The sequence below is a fragment of the Homarus americanus genome, unplaced genomic scaffold (genome assembly GCF_018991925.1).
Source record: "Homarus americanus isolate GMGI-L3 unplaced genomic scaffold, GMGI_Hamer_2.0 scaffold20597, whole genome shotgun sequence".
NCBI lineage: Eukaryota > Metazoa > Arthropoda > Malacostraca > Decapoda > Nephropidae > Homarus > Homarus americanus.
In genome coordinates, this window is record NW_024749328.1 from 26,508 (window position 1) to 50,000 (window position 23,493).

A 23,493-nucleotide genomic window follows, 5' to 3' on the forward strand; every position below is an offset into this window, starting at 1 on the left:
TGGGTATGTTCTTGCGAGATTTTGACACGTGTACGGGAGGGAGGAAGTAAGGACAAAGGGTGTAATTACTCCTCATAGCTGCAAGATGATCCCGGGGTCACTAGCAACCGCAAAATTATAGAAACGTGACGCTTGGGTGTGACTGTATGCACCTTGTAGCCTAGTGAGATTCCTCGTCTTTCCTGTGAACAGTCGTAGACTTTCATTTTCTTTAGTTCTTGTTTCATTCTTCTCTCTGCCGTTTCTTTGTTTAATGTTCTTTTTATAAATTCGTTTGTCATCTTATTTCCTCCCAGTTTTTGTTCTTCCATCTTTAATTCATCTGATGACATCTTTCTCTTTTTAGTATTCTCAAAAATTTTCGGCTCGTTTGTTTTCTTTCTTCTTTCAATTAATCTCCGTGTGTTTCCATTTATTCTTTCTCAGTATTATTTTGTATCCATTTTCATTCATCTTTACAACTCTCCTTTTACTATTCATTTTTATATTTGTTTTCTTTAGTGACCACGTTAGGTCAGGTTTCTAGTTCCAGAAATCAATTATCAATCCCCTCGGTTAATACGCATAACTTATTACTAAAAAAAATGAAACATTACCAAGACCTGACATCCCTCCCTTACAACAAAACTGAAGAAGGCAATGTTACTAAGAAACACAATGAAAGTAGCGTTTATCCTTGGCTATAACTTCTCAACCCTCGACTGACACTGCCAATATTACCCATGCGAAAATTTGGCGGTCGAGGGAGAGGCTATATCATTACTGCATTAATATATATTATGTTTGCCTCCACGTGAAATTTACTTGGCGTCAGTCTGGTGTGCGGGTGTACCCAGAGAGGAATCTTGGGCCAATACTGTACTGTCGGTGTGTTCTGCCTTCGGCCACAATTGTTTTATTACTATTATTATTATTACCGGTTCTGTGCTCCTGAGAGAGAGGGAGGGAAAGGGTCAACAACTTCTAATGGTTATGTAAGGTCGGGACCTTTGAGGACAGATCCAATTGACTTTCAACCTGATTTAATGTGTATCTGTGTGACAATACCCGACACTAAACCGAACCAAATTAATCGGAATAGTTTGCCATCTCAAGCGTTTCGTTTTCTCTTATCGTAAAAATGCATCGGGGTGACGCTAAGCATGCCAACAGTAAAAACATGACGATTTTCATAAATAAATTAACCAATAAATTGAAAGAACGATATATAAGATAATGAAAGAAACTCGTGAATAACATATAATCACGATTTTTACAATACGCACCCAACATACATCAAGCTCTTATATCAATATACATACACAGTGATGAAACAAATGGGAGTTCAAACACAAGGCTAATTTGGTCATAGTACTGTACACAGGCACAGTGGACCGTAACATGCCAAAATCAACCTCGTGAATTAAGTGGAGTTGGCTTGTGTCCGCTGTCCTAAGAAGTCATTTTGTACACACTGGCTACATATTACCCGACTCACGAGCATAAAATAACCTGACAGCCGGAGTCAATGGCACCGACACCTCGATGCTTACCTAGTTACACATTCTAAAATAAGTTACCGAAACCAATATAATTTCACTGAACACAACCAATAATCCCGAAAATAGCCACTCAACCGTACACATTACTTAATCAATTACCAATACTGTACCACAAATGCTATTCCTTAACACTCAACAAATATACTTTTCCCCATATACACACCCTGGGTATGTATACAAGATCGGAGCTTTTAATTACCCCCCCCCCCCACACACACACGCTAATACGCACTCTCCTCATTTACCAACAACCAGACGCCAACCATTCTACCACTCACTGCCTCCCGCCACCATACTGCTGTGAATAACCTTGACCTTTGTGACAGTCTTTCTTACTCCCTAGTTATTCCTTGTTTCTTTTTTCCCCCTTTTCAGTGCTTCATTTTTATTAATTATTGGTTCTTTTAACTTTTCCTTCTAATATAAGTTTCATGGTTATTCGTTATTTATCAGAGGTTCCCAGTCCTTCCCAAAATATCCGTGATTATCAAGATTTCTTCATTCTTTCCAGTTATTCTTATTCCTGGTCTTTCCTAATCATTCTTTGTTATTCCTGGTGTCCCTTCTGCATCCCGTTACCTCCTAGTATAAAATGTCTTCCCAAATCGACATAACGTTACATTAATTTATTAGTTACGATTACATTCCTTGTGGTGAATCCGAAATAGTTATTACCAATTTTAATTAATGACAGGAATTATCATGGCAGAGAGAGAAGATAATAGAGAGATGCAAGAAGAAGCAGGTTAAGGCAGGCGGAGATGAGGTCACTTATAATGTGTCAAGTAAAACGCGTCCCGGAGTTAAATGAAAACAAATGAAAACGGGAAAGCGTAGTCACTTAAAATATATTGTTTTCTTTCTACTTTACAAAGGTAAAATAAAATAAACTACAGGATCTATCTATTCCTCTACTTATCTTAATAGCCCATCGGTGTGTGTGTGTAAATTAAATTAAAAAATTTGGTATAACTTGAGATGTAGAAATGTATTTAAAAAATTCTTCATTAAACAGATTTTTAAATGTTGGTATGTTCAACGTGTCTCTAATTGAACCTGTGACACTGCATCTGAAACGACGAACAATGGCCGGGTCTTTGGTTTCGTAGCTGATCAATGCTAACCACACCAAGCACCGACAACCCCCCCCCCCTTCCTCCCCACTTCAAACTCTATTCACGGACGCAATTTACAACACTCAACTTCTGTTCTCGTAGGAATGAACACTACAAGAGATCAACTGTCCCCTGGAGTAGCGATGATACCTAACAATGCTGAGTTGTTGCGTTGAACTGAGATTTTAGATGCACAGTAGTGGAGGGGCAGGGTTGTGACACTTGTTAACTCGAAATAGTTGGGGAAAAATTACCAGAATTCGCAGATCTCTCGTCAGTATATCATGCCGTGACTATAACTTTGTGTCATCCCATCAAGTAAGTACAGTCTGGTTGTATCCATGTCTTGTTTAAAACCAATGGTGATTTACGTGGTTACTATAAGATCCTATTTAATTATACACTGTGATATAAGATCCAATGGTAAATGTATCCAATATACTAAAGTTCACACGGTATTATCGTTATCAAAAGATATTAATAAAAGTGGCGGTGAAATAAAACAGACCTTACCGTATAATGGGTGTGTTTAGGGAGAAAGAGAGGAGAGGCAGCTGTGTCCTAACACCCACCCACACCCTCCACTTATCCCGCCACATGGGAATCAACCAGCCAGCCAGTCAGGTCAACAAGCCTAACCCTCATGTGGTCTAGTTTCTCAAGATGGTGGAGTAAAGTCTGTCATGCCCAGCCACTTAACACCACTCTCTATAGTTTGTTGGTAATACTAAGAACCTTTAAATCTGAATCGGTTTTGCGGAGAAAAAATGCTAAATTTTATGCTGGACATATCACACTGGGATGGAGAAAAAGACGACTGGGTAGATATTGGGCAACAGAACTGAAATGGAGTGGATATGCCATGGCCTGACCAACAGTGACTACCTGACTGAATCATACGCAAAAAGGAAGTAAATGGCCGAGAAAAAATACAGCTCCCAGATGACTGAGTGAGCAGGAAGGGCCCCAGGACAGGTGAACGGATACAAGCTGATTATTATTATTTTGTGTACTGTACTTCTTAAAACATAAAACAAGAACATCGATGAAAAATTAATACTTCTGCACAAAAACGCAGAGCAAATAAAACGTAGGAGTAAACACGACAAAGACTAGGCCGCTGGTATAGTGTTCGGACACGGCCTTGACTTGACTGCCCACCACTACTCACAAACTGTAAACATTCAAACGACCGCCCCACGTTGTTCCTACTATATCATTATTCTCTATCTCCAGAATACATTTCAAAGACACATAACACAATAATTAGAACAAATTTATGTCTTTTGTTGACTTTCTAACAGTTAGTAGATATTAATACACGATGTTTTAGCTAATAACAGTAGCCTTTTTATGCCTTACCTTGCCCGCAGCCTACTAGCTTCTGCCAACCTTAATTTCTTCGTTTATGGACTTCACTTAAATGATACATGGTAATTGTGTGGTATCAGAGCGTTAATTATATACCGATGATAATATTAAGCACATAAATATCGAAAAGCAAGAACAGAAGATGTTTTTTCACAACGTTTTCCCGAGAGCGTCTGGCGTGGGTATCACCTGCACAACAAACGTAAGCAAACTGACGAGTCCACGCGAAGGAGGAGGGGAGCTCCCACCCTGGCAACCCTCCTTACCCCCGCCCGCTGCCTTCTCCTTCCTTCTCCATGCCTCTACAATCCTCTCCCTCCCCCCTCTCTCTCCTAACAAAAGCCCATCATTCTTTTCCTCCCCAGTACCTTATCGTGACCACACGCCTCTGCCTCTCCTTCATCCACACACACCCCCTACCACATCGTCCTTCCCTCTACAGCTCTTCTTTATCCTCCTCTTCTTTTCATTTATCCTTCCCCTACTTTCTCTCTTACCCCATGCCCTTCACCACAATAAATACAAGGATATCTTCCTCTTCTCTCCCCACTTGTCAGTCCTCCTCTATCCTTCCACACACACACACACACCCCTCCCTCCCTATTCACCATAACCACAAGGGCCTCTCCCTCCCTTCCTCCCATCTGGCCGTATCGTCATCCCCTTCACCACCTCCTCACCATCTCTCCCTTCCTCCTCCCTCACCGCATGACTCACTGCCGCCTTGGGGTTAACCTCCGAGGGGCAGGATACCCCCCTCTCCCTTCCCTCCCCCCACCCACAGAGAGAAGGAAAGCAACAAGGGAGTCCTTTAATTGCTGTTTGGTTGATAATCATATGCTAATGTAGATACGTCGGTGAATACCAGATAACTTCTCGGTGCTGGCTGGCTGCACAGAATGATTAAAATGAATCCTCGGCGTAACGTTACCAATACTGTAGCATACTGAGTGTGGATTAACAAAGGGTCGTATTGTTTTCTCTCCTGCAACTACTACTATTACAGCTATTACGACTACTACTATTACAACTATTATGACTACTACTATTACAACTATTACGACTACTACTATTACGACTACAGTACTACTATTACTACTATGATTACAACAACTGCTACTACTAATGAACAGTAATTTAATTAAAAAAGTCGTACATACATAACACTCCTAATGTTATTCTAATTGTACCTGTATAATTCTACCTTTAATTAACTGTTTAATTTACAGTATATAGGTAAGCTATTGACTATATTACCAACCTCCTGGTAATACAAATTCACGAGTTATGGAATCATACGTCGCCGCATGCGTCGATTCCTTGTCCTATCCTACACACACACACACACGAGGCGGCAGGAACACTAATGACGGGGCGAGTCTGGTAATAACATGTGATTCGATGATCCTAATGAGGTCCTGTGATGATATAGTGTTGGGGAGTTCACACACACACACACCATCTTGGCTATTTAGTCCCCCCCCCCCCAGCCCGGTGGTTCACTCAGGCCCTGATAAGATGAAGGACTTTTGGAGATGTTACTAAGTTTCTAAACAAAATGCCAGAAAACAAAATCTGAATATTAAATTGTCTTTAATACAACCTAACGATAATCAACCTTTCTAGAACATAATCTGGGGATAATTAATCTCTCTAGAACATAATCCGGAGTTAATTAATCTCTCTAGAACATAATCTGGGGATAATTAATCTCTCTAGAACATAATCCGGAGTTAATTAATCTCTCTAGAACATAATCTGGGGATAATTAATCTCTCTAGAACATAATCTGGGGATAATTAATCTCTCTAACATAACCTCGAGATAAATAAATGTGTGTTTAGTGGATAACGAAGCCAAACAACACGATATTACTTTTAACACGTAAATTAAAGGGCCATTCATGTCAAGGATGTGTGTGTGTGTGAACGAGACACAAACAGCAACAGACTGGTGAATCACGCCTTTATACTGGCAGGTCAAGATGGCAGGAACTAGGGCAAGAGGTGCTATGGTGAGGTGTTGGGTTACCGTGAAATACAGCGAGAGATACTGTCTCTCTATCTCCTCCCTCCCTCTATCTCTCCTCACCCCCTCTATCTCCTTCCCCTCTATCTCTCCTCACCCTCCTCTCCCCCCCCCTCTCTCTCTCTATCTCCGTTGATTTTCACTGTAAATCTAATTAGGATGTCTGGTAGAGAGAGAGAGAGAGAGAGAGATAATTAACATGTTACTTTATCACAAGGTTCGGTACATGGCCACCTTTACACACACACCTGTAGTGACCAAACCATCCAGCCCTTGACAATACGTGGTGGGGAGCTGGGGGAGGAGGGGGAGAGGGGGAGTGAGGTAATAGTTTCCTCACCTGGTAGGTAGCTGGAAGGTAACGGCTCTCTCTCTCTCTCTTTGTCCCATTCTTTCTAATGACTGTACACCGTTGACCATATAACGGAAATGGTGGGGAGATTTGTGAGGCTCTCTCTCTCTCTCTCTCTCTCCTCTCAGCCTCTCCTAATCCACTCCACACACTTCCCTCCACTGAATTTGCCACCTGCCCCCCATCCCCCGAGCCATGGGAGGGAATGGACGGCCTCTAAGGACAGTGAGGACGATCTGTACAGACCCACGCCCCTATCCCTCACGCACTGATAACATCATGGGCACACGCGGGGGGAGGTGGATAGAGAGGGGAGGGTGGATAGAGCGTGGGGGAGGGTGCAGAGGCGTGGGGAGGTGCAGAGGCATGGGGGAGGGGTACAAGCGTGGGGAGGTGCAGAGGCGTGGGGAGGTACAGAGGCGTGGGGGAGGGCGTGGGGAGGTGGTGGGGGAGGGGTACAGAGGCGTGGGGGAGGGTACAGAGCGTGGGGAGGTGCAGAAGCGTAGGGAGGGTGCAGAGGCGTGGGGGAGGGGTGCAGAGCGTGGGGAGGGCAGAGGTGAGGGAAAGGGGGGAGGCGTGGGGGGATAGAGGCGTGGGGGGAGGGTACAAAGGCGAAGGAGAGATGAAGATCGAATTTAAAAAAACCCAGCTTTAATTCAACTTAAGCTTTCTAAACAACACCAACAAACTATCCTCCTCACAAGCTGATATATCTGTGTTGTTGTTATTTGTTAGGTCCAAGCGTCTTGACAAGGATCGTGGCACATCCAACCACCTCCTTTGGCCACGACACTATCCAAAATATCAGTAGGTTAACTCCCCGTAGTAAAGCAAACAAAGTAAACACTCATCTAGTTATGGTTGTCGGTGTTATTTTACCTCATCTTTACGTCAGAGCTTAAGCCATCCGTTATTCTACAGTCACAGGGTAAACATAAGGTATGACCTCTTGATTCTGTCCTACAACGCACTTCATGAATCAATGCGTTCTCACAGGTCGGGAAGGTATAAGCGTGCGAATCTTTGAAAATCTAGTTTTATATCGTAACTTTACTCCTGACGTTCAATGTATTCTCACATCTTGAGCTCGAGGGAGAAAAATTTCTGTATGAATATCTCTAAATCCAGCCATGCAGAGTCTGAAGCCAGATATACCCACGAGTACTTTAACATTGAGTACATACACTTGAGTACTGCTGGCCTTGGCGAGGCCATTATCTCTACTACACTTTCTCAATCAACATGTACACCGGGTTACCAGGTGTCTTGCAGGTCTTCACAATTCAAGGCGTCGCCTCACCTGGGAGATCAGGAAACGCACTGACGCTCACTCACAAGGTTCATGCGTCTAAAACGAATGTATTTAATAAACTCTATTAAACTTACGTACAACTATAAAACCAAAATAGCTTCAAAATTCTTCTCAAATTCGACTTTCTATTGATGCGCTTTCAGTTCTGTAATCCCAGTGACGGGGTAAGACCAAGAGTAGAAAGTTATAATGATCAGCATCTCTTCAGGGAATGTAAGATTCTTGTAAATATAATACTTTCTTTTTTACACACACACGCACGTTTTCAGGAGACTACCATTACCACCTTCTTTCATAACGAATATACTACTACTACTACTAATAATAATAATAATAATATCCATCAATAGACATTAACATTTTCAATCTTCACAGAACCTTCGTGGGTTTAAAATACTATATGCAAAGTGTGAGGACGCGGGAAGACAAGGGTACCAACCTATTAGGAGACCAATGTTTGTAAAAACGGACGATCATTGTAGTGCTCCGTGTGCAGGCTCAAGTGCCATGACCCCCTTCCTGTGTGTGTGTGTGTGTGTGTGTGTGTCTAATCTAAAGTACTCTAACTTCATGTGACCTCAAACAATGAAACGTAGCCTGAATTAACGCAACGTAACCTAAAACAAACCGAAACTTAAACCTGAAATAACGTAACTCAATCAACATCCGGGGTCTGGTGTTCCCATATCCCGACACAAACCTCTGCCAGAGGTAATCATAGTATCATAAAGTCTCCTCGCCGGATGCACGGAGACCATCCGTCCTCCTCCAGGCAATTAAAATTAGCCACGACTTTGCGATAGAAGAGCGTCTCCATAATGAGTCTTTTAGCCCAGCGGGAGATCAAGATTAAGCATTCGTTCCTGACCTCAAGTTCGCCTCCATTACCTGCGGCGCGGCTCCTCCACATAAACAAGTGAGCAGAGGCCAGGGGTTTTGTTTACGTCTGAGGGACAGCAGAGCCTAACCAGAGGAAGATTTTCAACAGTAGTGGGGATTATGGTGGACCTGTGAGTCAACATGTCGGTGAATGTTTGTTACACTATTTTAATGAGAATGTAGCTTTGTAAATTTAAAATGGGATATTACAGTAATGTGTTTATTTACATTGGCGAATCTCTGGTTTCGCACACACACACAGAAGAATTTTCAAGGACACCATCTCAATCGGCTAAACCATTACCCATAAACCATCATCATAAACCATCACTCATAACACGCATATAGGAAGTTAAACACTATAGTTACCTCCACAGAACTAATATGAGTAGATTCTTAAAAGGCTCAAAGCATTATTTCTCCCAAGTGAAGTTGTTACGAGATATAAAGGTAAAAGAATCTCCCCAATGATTCTCTTCTACCTTAAATTTGTATAATGTCGAGTAATATATCTAGTTAAAATATAATCTGAATGTGTATGTTGGTGTGTGTGTGTGTGTGTGTGTATGTTGGTGTGTGTGTGTGTGTGTGTGTGTGTGTGTGTGTGTGTGTGTGTGTGTGTGTGTGTGTGTGTGTGTGTGTGTGTGTGTGTGTGTCAGGTACATCTCGTTACATCATTACATCTTGATCACAATACTCCTCTACGAATCATCGAGACTCTCAACTAAACACTACCGCATTACTGGTTCAAATTATACCAGGAGGATCCGCCATCGGGATTTATGATGGTGTTAACATGATAGTTGATGGTAACACAGTCAGCGTGATGACCACTTACAGTAAGTCTCTTCCTCCTACCTCCTCAAGCAACTGCTTAATCTAGCCGAGTATAATCTAGACTGGCTTAGCTTAACAACCAAATTTAATCTAGAATAACATCTAACATCTTATCTTTATAAGTGTAGTCCATCTTACCATTAACCTAACTAACTCAAACAATGCAATAAAACAAGACTTGTGTCCACTCCATCACGATGATTAGTGGAAGTTAGCCAGTGAGAATTATCAGCGTGGCAATTTGTCTATGCACCCCTCTACTCGGTTCACATTTACTGGTTATTAATGGACAGGCTGATGGCCGGGGTAGAATTCATCATAGCTATTGGCTCAGGAAGCCTTGAATTGCTCAATTTGGATCCCAGGGAGAGATGCTGGCGTGTTGTGTGAGGGTGTGTGGCGGTGCTGGGAGGTATGCGTCCTGCCAGGTACGTCGGGCATATTGACGCTATTCATCCTCGAGGACATACAGGTGAGTATGCTGGTATAGGCCAGATACTAACCCGACCTGACCTGCCTTTAGTTAATGTTGTTTGGACTTATTTTCTTTAATCAAACCTAAGCCTAAACTACCTATTTCACCATACCTGATACCACATCACACCACATCATCACACCATCATCACAGCATGGAGAGAGCACATTCTTGGTGGTTCAGTAATGACTAAAACATAAGCTACCCCGGAGCCCTCACCTCTACCATCACCATCACTCCTCTCCTCTCCTCCTCTCTTTTTAAACTTCCTCCCTCTCTTCACTCTAGGTAATTCTCCTTCCGCCTGTGTCTGTCTGTCTAGGATAATTGGCATGGCTACACTGTATAATAAAATAAATCATCAGGTTATTCATTAGAGAAGCCAACGTTTAACAACACAGTAAAGTATAATGACCATCCACAGGTCACTATAAGCATCAGCACCATTAAGCTGTGTATATACAACGCCTCTGTAAATCAAACATCTAAATTACACAATTCCTACCGTGTGTGTGTGTGTGTGTGTGTGTGTGTGTGTGTGTGTGTGTGTGTGTGTGTGTGTGTGTGTGTTCGTGTGTGTGTGTGTGTGTGTGTGTTCGTGTGTGTGTGTGTGTGTGTGTGTGTGTGTGTCTGTGTGTCCTCATAGTGAATTTAAAACACCCTACTTCCCTCCTGCATACCGTCGACCATAAGGGACAACACCTCACCTGGAAGGAGGAGTCTGCAGGTAAACTGACTATTTTCACCGTGAATAAGAGTTTGTTTATACTTGTCTCATCGTTCTTAAGCCATACATAAACATGGAGGAAAATTACTGGGTTTTCTGACTTGACTGATAGATCTTTTGAGTCCCCACTTGGAGTGATTTTTTAACTCAGTCAATTGCCCCAGTTTAAGCTCGTGTTTTTATTTAGTTTGTGGTAACATTTTGTGATTATATTTTGTGTATTAAATGCTTCTGCCCAACCATCATTAACTATTATGTTATATTACTAGACAATAAGTTATAAATATTCAAAGAGTTTTTTCTTCTATTTACATCCTTTAATATATCACCTGATGGGCTATATTTATATATTTTCTCAACGTTAAACTCTACTTATACAATGTACAAATATTTTTTCTTTATGTATACGGGTTTGTGTTATCAAGGCGGAGGAGGCCGTGGATGACTACAAATGGTCAGAGATACTACTAAGCTTGATCTGGTTCCATACTTAAGGTTAGGTTAGGTTAGGACACACTATACTGGGAACAAAGGGCAGTTAATTTGTTTTAATTACCCCCATTAGAGATTTAGTGGCTAGTTTATCTGTAGAAAACTAATAGTTAGTGTGTGTGTGGACCAATCCGCAGAGTGGTCGAGGTGGGTCGCCCTGCCTCTCCCTGGTCAGAGAATATTTCAGATAAGGAAGAAGAGTTACGAAGAATGGCTGGGGTGGCGGTAATGGCCGGCCAGTGAATAAACACGAACTCAGTTATCTTTTTACGACTGTCCCAAGTTTCTCCCAACTGTGGTATTTGCATCAAGGTCGTTTTATTCCTCGTCACCACGGAAACACAAAAACAATCACCTAAAGAATCACCACCCCAGCTTATTTCACCTGAAGAATCACCACTCCAGCTTATTTCACCTGAAGAATAACCACCCCAGCTTATTTCACCTGAAGAATCACTACCCAGCTTATTTCACCTGAAGAATCACCACTCCAGCTTATTTCACCTGAAGAATCACACCCCAGCTTATTTCACCTGAAGAATCACTACCCCAGCTTATTTCACCTGAAGAATCACTACCCCAGCTTATTTCACCTGAAGAATCACTACCCAGCTTATTACACCTGAAGAATCACTCACCCCAGCTTATTTCACCTGAAGAATCACCACTCCAGCTTATTTCACCTGAAGAATCACCACTCCAGCTTATTACACCTGAAGAATCACCACCCAGCTTATTACACCTGAAGAATCCACTCTGATTACAGCTTTCAGCTTATTCTGAAATATCTGCTTATTTCACCTGCAACATCACACCTAACACAACTTGTCTCATTTCTCTCGTCGTTTGGTTTAAAATAATACTAAACATTTCATATTTATAAATATCAGCGAGGTCGGGACAGCAAGGTGAAATAAGCTGGAGATTCTTCAGGTGAAAATATTGTGTTGGGGCAGAACATTGTTGTCACACAAGGCAATAAAACGCGTTATCCGTCACCATGGCTACACAAAACAGGTATTATACCGAGCTTAAGTCACATTGTCGATTATTTTTTTCGAATATGGAATACAAACAATTTTATAGAAAGGAAGTGACTGGTAGGTGAGGTGATGTACACGTATAATATATAAATCCACGTTTAATATATGATACTTTATTTATTATTTCTTAACCTACCCGAGCTTGGGAAACACTTCAGTAATGGTTTCTCCCCAACAAAAAAATTACAACAGAAAAATATTGTGAAAAGATCATAAAGTTTTACTGTTGTGTCTGGAAAGAGTTGATGATAATTTATTTAGTCTCTGAGGCAAGTTTGGAAATAGAAAGTAATTATTATTTATATTGTTTAAGTTTCTCTTTATATTAATCTTTTAAGTACTACAACTAAGAGATATTAATCCTTGTTTACCAAATCTTTCTTATTTCCTACGACAAAATAATATTGATTTATAAAACTAAAAAAAACCCCACACAAGGTCATTAATCACATCACATTATATAACATCCATCCTTGACAATAAGACCTTACAAATTACGATAATACTCAGTGTAAATAATAATTAATAAAAAGCCTAATTAATCAGAGGGTTTGTGATGGTCAGCAGTTGCTAGATAATACCATAATTCACTGGAGGTCTTATGATGGACACACCGTTGCCAGGTTCAAGCACTACCTGGGGTATGTTATGTTTATATTTAGTGGATAATGTAATAATTGGCAGCCTACAACAGGTGGGGCGTGACGTCATGGTGTAGGTGGAGCCAAGGACGCCCAGTGGCACGGGTACACGGCGTGGGGAGGTGCCACGCCTGTGTGTGTGTGTGTGTTTTACTTCATCAGGGTGAAGTTTGTTTGGATTTTGTTAATCTTAACTTGGATTAGGTTTGGTTAGGTTACTTGGTTTTGCTATGATAATAATAAAGAAAAATAGGAACCAGCTATTATTATTGTTACTATTATCATTATTATTATAACTATTATCATCATTATTATTATTACAGGTAGTCCACAACACACTTCACTTGTCACTAGTTCCAACAGTCACAATCTGAATACGATTTAATTTCATTGGACATTATCTCCTGAAACCTGTTTCTATCTGGACCCTGTGGTTGGTGGTCTCTCTTACCTGTGGTCTCATTACCTTACCTGTGATACCTGTACTTACTATTATTAGTTTTTATTACCGTATTATATTATTATTATTATTAGTAGTAGTAGTATATTTTATTATTACCGTAATTTTATTATTATTATTAAACTGGCTTCATCACAATGGCTAAGTTAATCTCAGTCTCCGTGAATTATATCAAAGCCTAGATACTTAAGATAATTTTTTCCCGACTTAGAATAATATAAACAACTTTTAAATCTCACACTACAAGCTCTCAGATTGTGACGATTAATGTTGCTTTTCTTATACCATTCTCGGCCACAGCTAAAGATATTCATATGTGTTAAAGTTTATGGTGATAATAATATATTGTACGTATGTGAATTGTTTTTAAAGGGTTTTATTCGCCCATTTCTGTTTTATTTAATATTCAAGAAAAGAATGTATAATTTTGACTTGCGGCGCCGAACACAGAAGACAGTCAACAGGGGCGTGACGTCATATGTAAACAGCGACATCAACAACACTGACGGCCGAACACAGAAGACAGTCAACAGCAGGGGCGTGACGTCATATGTAAACAGCGACATCAACAACACTGACGGCCGAACACAGAAGACAGTCAACAGCAGGGGCGTGACGTCATATGTAAACAGCGACATCAACAACACTGACGGCCGAAAACAGAAGACAGTCAACAGAAGGGGCGTGACGTCATATGTAAACAAACACTATTTACACCCCGTTGCGAATGTTGTCTCTCGACGCTATTTTATCACCACGAGATATTTACACATTTAGCGAATATTAGAAGACTTTAACATATGATTAAATAATGAACTTTAAACACCATGAAAATCCGATTTATTCCCAACATTTCAAATTACAAATCGTTTATTAAATAGCAACAGTGACAAGTACATTTATTTAATTATAGAATAGAAGTGATGTTTTGATATAAGAGAAATTAATTTGTAAAACATACCACGAAAATATATAATTTGAACCCGGTATTTTTATTATTATTAACCTAAGGAAGGGATGACGTTAATGTAATAAAATATAATAAAAACAAATCGTTTACCCCAACATTAAAGAATAAATTCGTGAAAAATATATAAAATCTTGAGCACATAATTGAAAAAAAACATTGTGATTAAAACAATGTGGCAGACTGTCTCGCTAACCACACCACACTAACCACACCACACACCAACCACACACACCACACTAACCACAACCACACCACCACTAACCACACCACACTAACCACACCACACCACACTAACCACACCACACTAACCACACCACACCACACTAACCACACCACTAAACGCATGATTAACCAACCAACCATCATCTACTACCCTCAAAAATTACCTTAAAAGATTTACTAACAATACGTGAATAATTACCATCATATTTTTTCTTTTTAAATCCCTAAAAAAAAAACAAAAAACAAACAAACAATGAGATAAAAACATTTAGGCATTGATAAAACTAAATAATTCGATAAAAGTTTTTAAAAGTTCTTGATTATTTGTCAATGAGTTTTATGTTTACCAAGAATTATTTAGTGTTTCGTGATGAAGTGTGTTTTTAGTATAAGAGAAATTGTAGGAAGTTGACTTATTGATTATTTAAAGACAGACAGACATAAACAGAGGCAGACACAGATTGAGATAGAAAGAGGGAGTGAGCGAGGGTTAAACCATCATACTCCAAAGGGGTTAAACCATCATACTCCAAAGGGGTTAAACCATCATACTCCAAAGGGGTTAAACCATCATACTCCAAAGGGGTTAAACCATCATACTCCAAAGGGGTTAAACCATCATACTCCAAAGGGGTTAAACCATCATACTCCAAAGGGGTTAAACCATCATACTCCAAAGGGGTTAAACCATCATACTCCAAAGGGTTAAACCATCATACTCAAGGGTTAAACCATCATACTCCAAAGGGGTTAAACCATCATACTCCAAGGGGTTAAACCATCATACTCCAAAGGGTTAAACCATCATACTCCAAGGGTTAAACCATCATACTCAAAGGGATTAAATCATCGTACACAAGGTTAAAAACAACACACCTGCTTAATCACACCCTCCCAACCATGATTTCCACCACTTTACGACCACAGGTAAGGCAGACACACACACACACACACACACACACACACACACACACACACACACACACACACACACCTTCAAGATACAATGTCCATCAATATCTTTTGTATGTTTCTAATTCTCCACAGGTTACATTTTTAGGGTCAGGTGTGTGGGGAGGAATGGAGGGGGTGAGGGTGGAGGGAGGGCGTATGTGAGGGTCAACCAAAGAAACATCATTAAATCTCACTTACTACTACAACACCTCACAACCTGCACCTCCTCACCTGCACCTCACCTACAACCTGCCTCACCTCCTGCCCCTGCCTCACGCCTCACAGCCTGCACCTCACCTTACAGCCTGCACCTCACCTCACAGCCTGCACCTCACCTCCCCAACCTGCACCTCACCTCCCCACAACCTGCCTCACCTCACAACCTGCACCTCACCTCTAACCTGCACCTCACCTCACAACCTGCCTCACCTCACAACCTGCCTCCTCCCCAACCTGCACCTCACCTCACAACCTGCCTCCTCAACCTGCACATCACCTCCCCTGCCCTGCCTCACCTCACAACCTGCACCTCACCTCACAACCTGCACCTCACCTACAACCTGCACCTCACCTCCCCACCTGCACTCACCTCAGCCTGCACCTCACCTCACAGCCTGCACCTCCTCACAACCTGCACCTCCCTCACAACCTGCCTCACCTCCCCAGCCTGCCTCACCTCCCCAGCCTGCACCTCACCTCCACAACCTGCACCTCACCTCTAACCTGCACCTCACCTCACAACCTGCCACCCTCACCTCACAACCTGCACCTCCCCACCTGCACCTCACCTCCCCAACCTGCCTCCTCCCAGCCTGCACCTCCTCCCAGCCTGCCTCCCCACAACCTGCACCTCACCTTACAACCTGCACCTCCTCCCTCTGGCCTGCACCTCACCCTCACAGCCTGCACCTCACCCTTACAACCTGCCTCACCTCACCTGCTACTACAACCATCCTTGCCTCATGCCCCTCCCTCACAACAAGCCCTTTGAACCACCACAAACCAAGCCAAACATTGATGAGGCAACAATACGAAAGTACTTGACCATTTCCGCCTTGCACCAACACTCTCTCTTCATGGCGTAATATTTTTTCCAGGAACATTATTTAGTATTTAATTTTGTAGTTTAAAGGAATAATAATCAGTACATTCAACCCCAGAGAGAGAGAGAGAGAGAGAGAGAGGGGGTTTTTAAGTTGTTTACATTTGACGGTCGGTGCCTCTTTCATCCTGGGGAAGAAGGTCTTGTGTCCCCCCTGATCATACTGGAATTAAAAACTCTTTTATTCTCGTATACTCTTTTATATCCGCATTCTGTTCGTACTGGGATAAGAGTTGTTTTCCTCCTGTAGTGGTTTGTATCAGGTAACAGAGGGGAGAGATACGAACTGTCTTGTTCATCCTGGGGAATAATAAACCAGGTGAGAGAGGGCCAGGGGTGGTACTGTGTGTGTGTGTGTGTGTGTGTGTGTGTGTGTGTGTGTGTCTGTGTGTGTGTGTGTGTGTGTGTGTGTGTGTGTGTGTGTGTGTGTGTGTGTGTGTGTCAATCACCTTGTATTAACCTCTATTAGGTCTCTCTCATCAGCTGTTATAAACGACTAACAAAACACAACAACTAACACCCGCCACGAGGTAAAAGTTCACCAATCATCGCTCACCAAACACAAATTTGACCAATCAACGACCACATGTGCATAAATACTGACCAATTAGTGCACGATCCCAGATAAAAGATGACCAATAAGCGTGCATCTGACACATAAATACAGCCAATGGAAAACGCCAATCAGTAGATGCTTGGACAAATTCCGACCAATTAGCCAGCCTTTGTGACAGAATTTGACCAATAAGCGCGATAGATAGTACATTCCCCAATAACCTATAACCCCGCGCGCCACGAGATAAGAGGGTGACCAATCAGGTCGCATTCTCGAAACAAAAATGAGCCAATCAGGCGCATTTAGGACCCTATAAGCCTGCCACACCCAGCCTGACCGACCCATAACTCAGGGCGACACGGAAGTGAATTACAGACTGAGAGCCACTATCACACACACACACACACAACACACACACACACACACACACACCACACACACACAACACACACACACACACACACACACACACACACACACACAACACACACACACACACACACACACACACACACACACAACACACACACACACACACACACACACACACACACACACACACACAACACACACACACACACACAAAACACACACAACACACACACACAACACACACAACACACACACACACACACACACACAACACACACAACACACACACACAACATACACACACACACACACACACAACATACACACAACACACACAACACACACACACAAACACACAACACACACACACACACACACACACACACACACACACACAACACACACACACACACACACACACACACACAACATACACACACAACACACACAACACACATACACACACACACACACAACACACAATAACACACACACACAACATACACACACACACACACAACATACACACACAACACACACAACACACACACACACACACACACACACACACACAACACACACACACACACACACAACATACACACACAACACACACACACACACACACAACATACAAAACACAATAACACACAACAACACACACACACACACACACAACATACACACACACAACACACACAACACACACACACAACACACACAACACACACACACACACACAACACACACACACACAACACACACACACACACACACAACACACACACACACACACAACATACACACACACACACACAACATACACACACACAACACACACACAACACACACACACACACACACAACACACACACACACACACACACACACCTCCTCCATTTTACAGTTCTGCTAAAACAGAGTAATTCGTATAAAGAGAAAAATAGAGAAATTACTTATTGTCGCTGGTGTTGGAGAGAGAGAGAGAGAGAGAGAGAGAGAGAGAGAGAGAGAGAGAGAGAGAGAGAGAGAGAGAGAGAGACATGTGGTGTAGGTAAAGGGATAAGGTGATGATACTGAGTCATATGTGGTGTTATCTTTGATGTAGAGGGGAGGGAGGGGGGTGGAGGGAGGGGAGGAGGGGAGGAGGGGTGAGAGAGGAGGGAGGGGAGTGGGAGGGGAGGAGGGGAGGGGGGGTGAGAGGGGAGGGAGGAGGGAGGGGGTGAGGGAGGGGGTGAGAGAGGAGGGGAGGGGGGTGAGGGGAGGGGGGGGGGAGAGAGGGGAGGGAGGGGGGGAGGGAGGGAGGAGGGAGGGGGGGTGAGAGGGGTGAGGGGAGGGGAGGGGGAGGAGGGAGGAGGAGGGGGTGAGAGGGTGAGGGGAGGGGAGGGGTGAGGGGAGGGGGAGAGAGGAGGGGGTGAGGAAGGGGTAAGAGAGGGAGGGAGGGGGGGAGGGAGGGAGAGGGAGGGGGGTGAGAGGGGGGAGGGGAGGGGAGGGGGAGGGAGGGGAGGAGGGGAGGGGGGTGAGAGAGGGGAGGGAGGGGAGGGGGTGGAGGGAGGGGGTGGGAGAGGAGGGAGGGGGGTGAGGGAGGGGGGGTGGAGAGGAGGAGGGAGGGGGGAGGGAGGGGAGGAGGGGAGGGGGGTGGGAGGTGAGGGAGGGAGGGGGGGAGGGGAGGGGGTGGAGAGAGGAGGGAGGGGGGGGGTGGGAGGGGAGGGGGGGTGGGAGAGAGGAGGGGAGGGGGGGGAGTGGGAGGGGAGGGAGGGAGGGGGGGTGGGAGGGGAGGGGGTGAGAGAGGAGGGGAGGGGGGGAGGAGGAGGAGGGAGGGGGTGAGGGGAGGAGGGAGAGGGGTGAGGGAGGAGGGAGGGGTGAGGGAGGGGGAGAGAGGAGGGAGGGGGGGGGGTGAGGGGAGGGGTGAGAGAGGAGGGAGGGGGGAGGAGGGAGGAGGGAGGGGTAGGGAGGAGGAGGGGGGGTGAGGAGGAGGGAGGGGGTGAGAGGGTGAGGGAGGGAGGGAGGGGGTGAGGGGAGGGGGGAGAGAGGAGGGAGGGGGGGGTGGGGAGGGGTGAGAGAGGGGAGGGGAGGGGGAGGGAGGGGAGGAGGGGAGGGGGGTGAGGGAGGAGGGAGGGGAGAGGGGTGAGGGGAGGTGGGAGGGGAGGGGGGGTGAGGGGAGGGGGGGGAGAGAGGGGAGGGGAGGGGGTGGGGAGGGGAGGGGGGGTGGGGAGAGAGGGGAGGGGAGGGGGGGGAGGGAGGAGGAGGGGGGGAGGGGAGGGGGGGGTGAGGGAGAGGTGAGGGAGGAGGGAGGGGGGGTGAGGGAGGAGGGAGGGGGGGTGAGGGGAGGAGGGAGGAGGGGAGGGGGGGTGAGGGAGGGGGGTGAGAGGAGGGAGGGGGAGGAGGGAGGAGGGAGGGGGGTGAGGGGAGGAGGGAGGGGGGGAGGGAGGAGGGAGGGGTGAGGGAGGGGGGTGAGAGAGGAGGGAGGGGAGGAGGAGGAGGGAGGGGGTGAGGAGGAGGGAGGGGGTGAGGGGAGGAGGGAGGGGGGAGGCAGGAGGGGGGGTGAGGGGAGGGGGTGAGGAGGAGGAAGGGGGTGAGGGAGGAGGAGGGGTGAGGAGGGGGTGGGAGAGAGGAGGGGAGGGGGGGAGGGAGGGGAGGGGAGGGGAGGGGGGGTGAGGGAGGGGAGGGAGGGGGGTGGAGGAGGGAGGGAGGGGGGAGGGAGGGGAGGAGGGAGGGGTGAGGGAGGAGGGAGGGGGTGGGAGGGAGGGGAGGGGAGGGGGGTGAGAGAGAGGGGGAGGGGAGGGGAGGAGGGAGGGGAGGGGGAGGGGGAGGGAGGGGAGGAGGGAGGGGGGTGAGGGAGGGGGGGGGGAGGAGGGAGGGGAGGGAGGGGGGAGGGGAGGGAGGGAGGGGGGAGGGAGGGGTGAGAGGAGGGAGGGGAGGGAGGGGAGGAGGGAGGGGAGGGAGGGAGGGAGGGGAGGGGGGTGAGGGGAGGGGGGTGGAGGGAGGAGGAGGGGAGGAGGGGAGGAGGGGAGGGGAGGGGGGAGGGGGTGAGGGAGGAGGGAGGGGGGGTGAGAGAGGGAGGGGGGAGTGAGGGGGGAGGGAGGGGGTAGAGGAGGGGAGGGGGAGGGAGGGGAGGAGGGGAGGGGAGGAGGGAGAGGGAGGGGGTGAGGGAGGGGGTGAGGGGAGGGAGGAGGGGAGGAGGGAGGAGGGAGGGGAGTGGGAGGGGAGGGGTGGGAGGAGGAGGGGGGGAGGAGGAGGAGGGAGGAGGGAGGGGGGAGGGGTGAGGAGGAGGGAGGGGTGAGGAAGAGGGGAGTAGAATGAACAGGATTAGAGGGGAGAGGAGGGGGGAGGGGAGTGAATAGAAGACTCCATACTTGGTGTTATCTTGGTAGAGACAGACCGGGTACACACACACACACACACACACACACACACACACACACACACACACACACTTCCACTACTATCAACTACAGATTCTCAAGTCAGGGTAGGGTTACGCCCCCAGCCTGCGGAGATAAACCTCTTTCATCTCAGTAAACTTCGCCAACGACACCTGAGCCAGGACCAGTTACCAACGAGGGATTATACGAGGAAATAATTAATACTATTGAATTGCCTGCCCCCTTCTCTCTCCTAGTTGGTGTCATCATCAGGCAGGTGTGAGGGAGAGGAGAAACGGAATGAGGGAAGAGGTGAGGGGAGAGAGAGAGAGAGAGAGAGAGAGAGAGTACTGTTCTCTTCCTCCTCCTTCTCTCATGCTCTCTCAGCTGGGGGTCATGGGAACATCCTGGCGCCTGTGTGAGAGAGAGAAGTGAGAGAGAGAAGTGAGAGAGAGAGAGAGTGAAAGATAACACAGGAAGAGAGTCAGTAGGTGTAACCATGACAACCAGCATCCGGTTTGATATATAATCCTATCCCGGAAGTGATGATCCGCTGGGGCAGTCCGGGGTCAGAGGTCACCCACCCCCACCCTCCTCTCTCCACCCCTCCTTCCCTCCCTTCCTTCACCTCCCTTCCTTGTAACAGGTGGTCAGCTCCGGTTACCCTCCTCCTCACTCTACCCTCCTTCCTTCTTTCCCTTCTCTCCTTACCCTCCTCCCTACTCTACCCTCCTTCCTTCTTTTTCCTTCTCTCCCTTCCCCTCCTCCCTACTCTACCCTCCTTCCTTCTTCCTCCCTCTCCCTTTCCTTCTTCCCTTCTCCTTACCCTCCTTCCTTCCTTCTTCATTACCCCATTCTTTTTCCTTCCCTCCTCCCTTCCTCCTTCTCTTCCTAATTATCTTTCACCAATACAACCAAAACAAGATAGACAACTGAGACATATAATCAAGTTCACCTGAGACAACAACAACAAATAACAAAACAAAATTATAAAAAAACAATAAATCAAGAAGGAATTTTTTCATGTCTCGTAAATGTCTCGCATCAGCCAAATCTCGCGAACTACGAGAGAGAGAGAGAGAGAGAGAGAGAGAAATTCCACACGGTATAAGATAGACAGACAGACTAACAGCAGACAGACAGACATACTAACAGCACCTTCAACCCTCTTTCCAGGCCTGATGAATGGTATTATCCTAGTGACGTCGCCGCGCCTCTCGTGGAATCCGGTCGGTCCACCATGCAGCAGCCGGGGGTTATCCACCTTACGTCGTCTATAGTTTTGTTGTTTTATTGTGGTGTCTATACTTTTTTTATAGGTGTGTCGCCCTGTTCAGAATTCATGTAATTTTGTTATATATATCTGTATTCTCTCTCTCTCTCTCTCTCTCTCTTCGTTCTCTGTTTCTCTTGTTCTTCTCTGTTCTTTCTTTTGTTCTCTGTTCCTCTCTTTGTTCTCTGTCTCTCTCGAGCAAAAGCACAACACAGCACAGGGGGGACAACCATCAGACGCAGCGGACCACCACCACGGGTTTAAAACACCCTCAGAGGTCATCTTGGGAGGTCAAAAGGTCATCCTGGGAGGTCAAAGGTCACGACACAAGTCCTAAGGGGATGGGTGGAGGGTTGAGAAGGGGTGAGGGATGGGGAGGGGGGAGGTAATACGAGGGTGAGTGAGGTGTGAGGCATAAATCCGGAGTAAACTGTGGGATGGGAACTGAACTGTGACCTGTCTTCACGTCGCCATAAACATAAACAAACAATTACACTATTATTCACAACAATTACACTATTATTCACAAATAATTACACTATTATTCACAACAATTACACTATTATTCACAACAATAATAATTATTATTCAAATAATTACACTATTATTCACAACAATTACACTATTACTCAAGAGGTGACCCATCAAGGACGTTAATTAATGAAGGTGTTTCCAGGTGACGGCAGGTGATGCGCGATGACCCTTCACCGTCTCTCACTATCTGTCTCTCACTATCTCCGTCTCTCACTATCTCCGTCTCACCATCTCCGTCTCTCACTATCTCCGTCTCTCACCATCTCCGTCTCTACCGTTACTGATCAAAACTGTCGAAAAGGTAAGTCTTAACCCTTGTAATTTTTTCGCCCCAAATATACCTTTTTTCACAGAATGGAAATGTAAGGGTTTACCTAATTAAACTTACAATACATTAACACCAACACTGTACCCTGGGAACCTATAGTTGGCGAGTAATTAGCATTGAAAAATGTAATAAAATGCTCAACCTCCTCCTCTTCTGCTCTTCCTCCTCCTCCTTCACATACCCTTCCTTCCTTCCTCCTTCTCCCTTTCCTCCTCCTCTTCCTCTTCCTCCTCACACCCTCCCTCGTGACGCAGCCTAACACTGATTACTGATGGTCAGATTAAGGTGGACAAGCTAGAGTTATGACACCTGTGACACTCTTGTTGACACGATCTATAAGCCCTGACACCTGTGACACTCTTGTTGACACGATCTATAAGCCTTGACACCTGTGACACTCTTGTTGACACGATCTATAAGCCCTGACACCTGTGACACTCTTGTTGACACGATCTATAAGCCCTGACACCTGTGACACTCTTGTTGACACGATCTATAAGCCCTGACACCTGTGACACTCTTGTTGACACGATCTATAAGCCTT

General features: G+C 45.5%; 1 protein-coding gene across 5 annotated transcripts in view; it reads right to left on the reverse strand.

Moving 5' to 3' along the window:
- Positions 1 to 23,493, reverse strand: part of LOC121853341 (neuron navigator 2-like) — a 79,541-nt gene that overhangs the window by 21,592 nt on the left and 34,456 nt on the right. The window contains exon 1 of one of the 5 annotated variants that reach the window (XM_042347407.1): positions 4,019 to 4,224. The exons of the other annotated variants lie outside the window; for them this stretch is intronic. The gene's annotated coding sequence lies outside the window, so the exon portion shown is untranslated. Of the gene's footprint in view, positions 1 to 4,018; positions 4,225 to 23,493 lie in introns of those variants that run through there. 5 annotated transcript variants of the gene reach the window in all.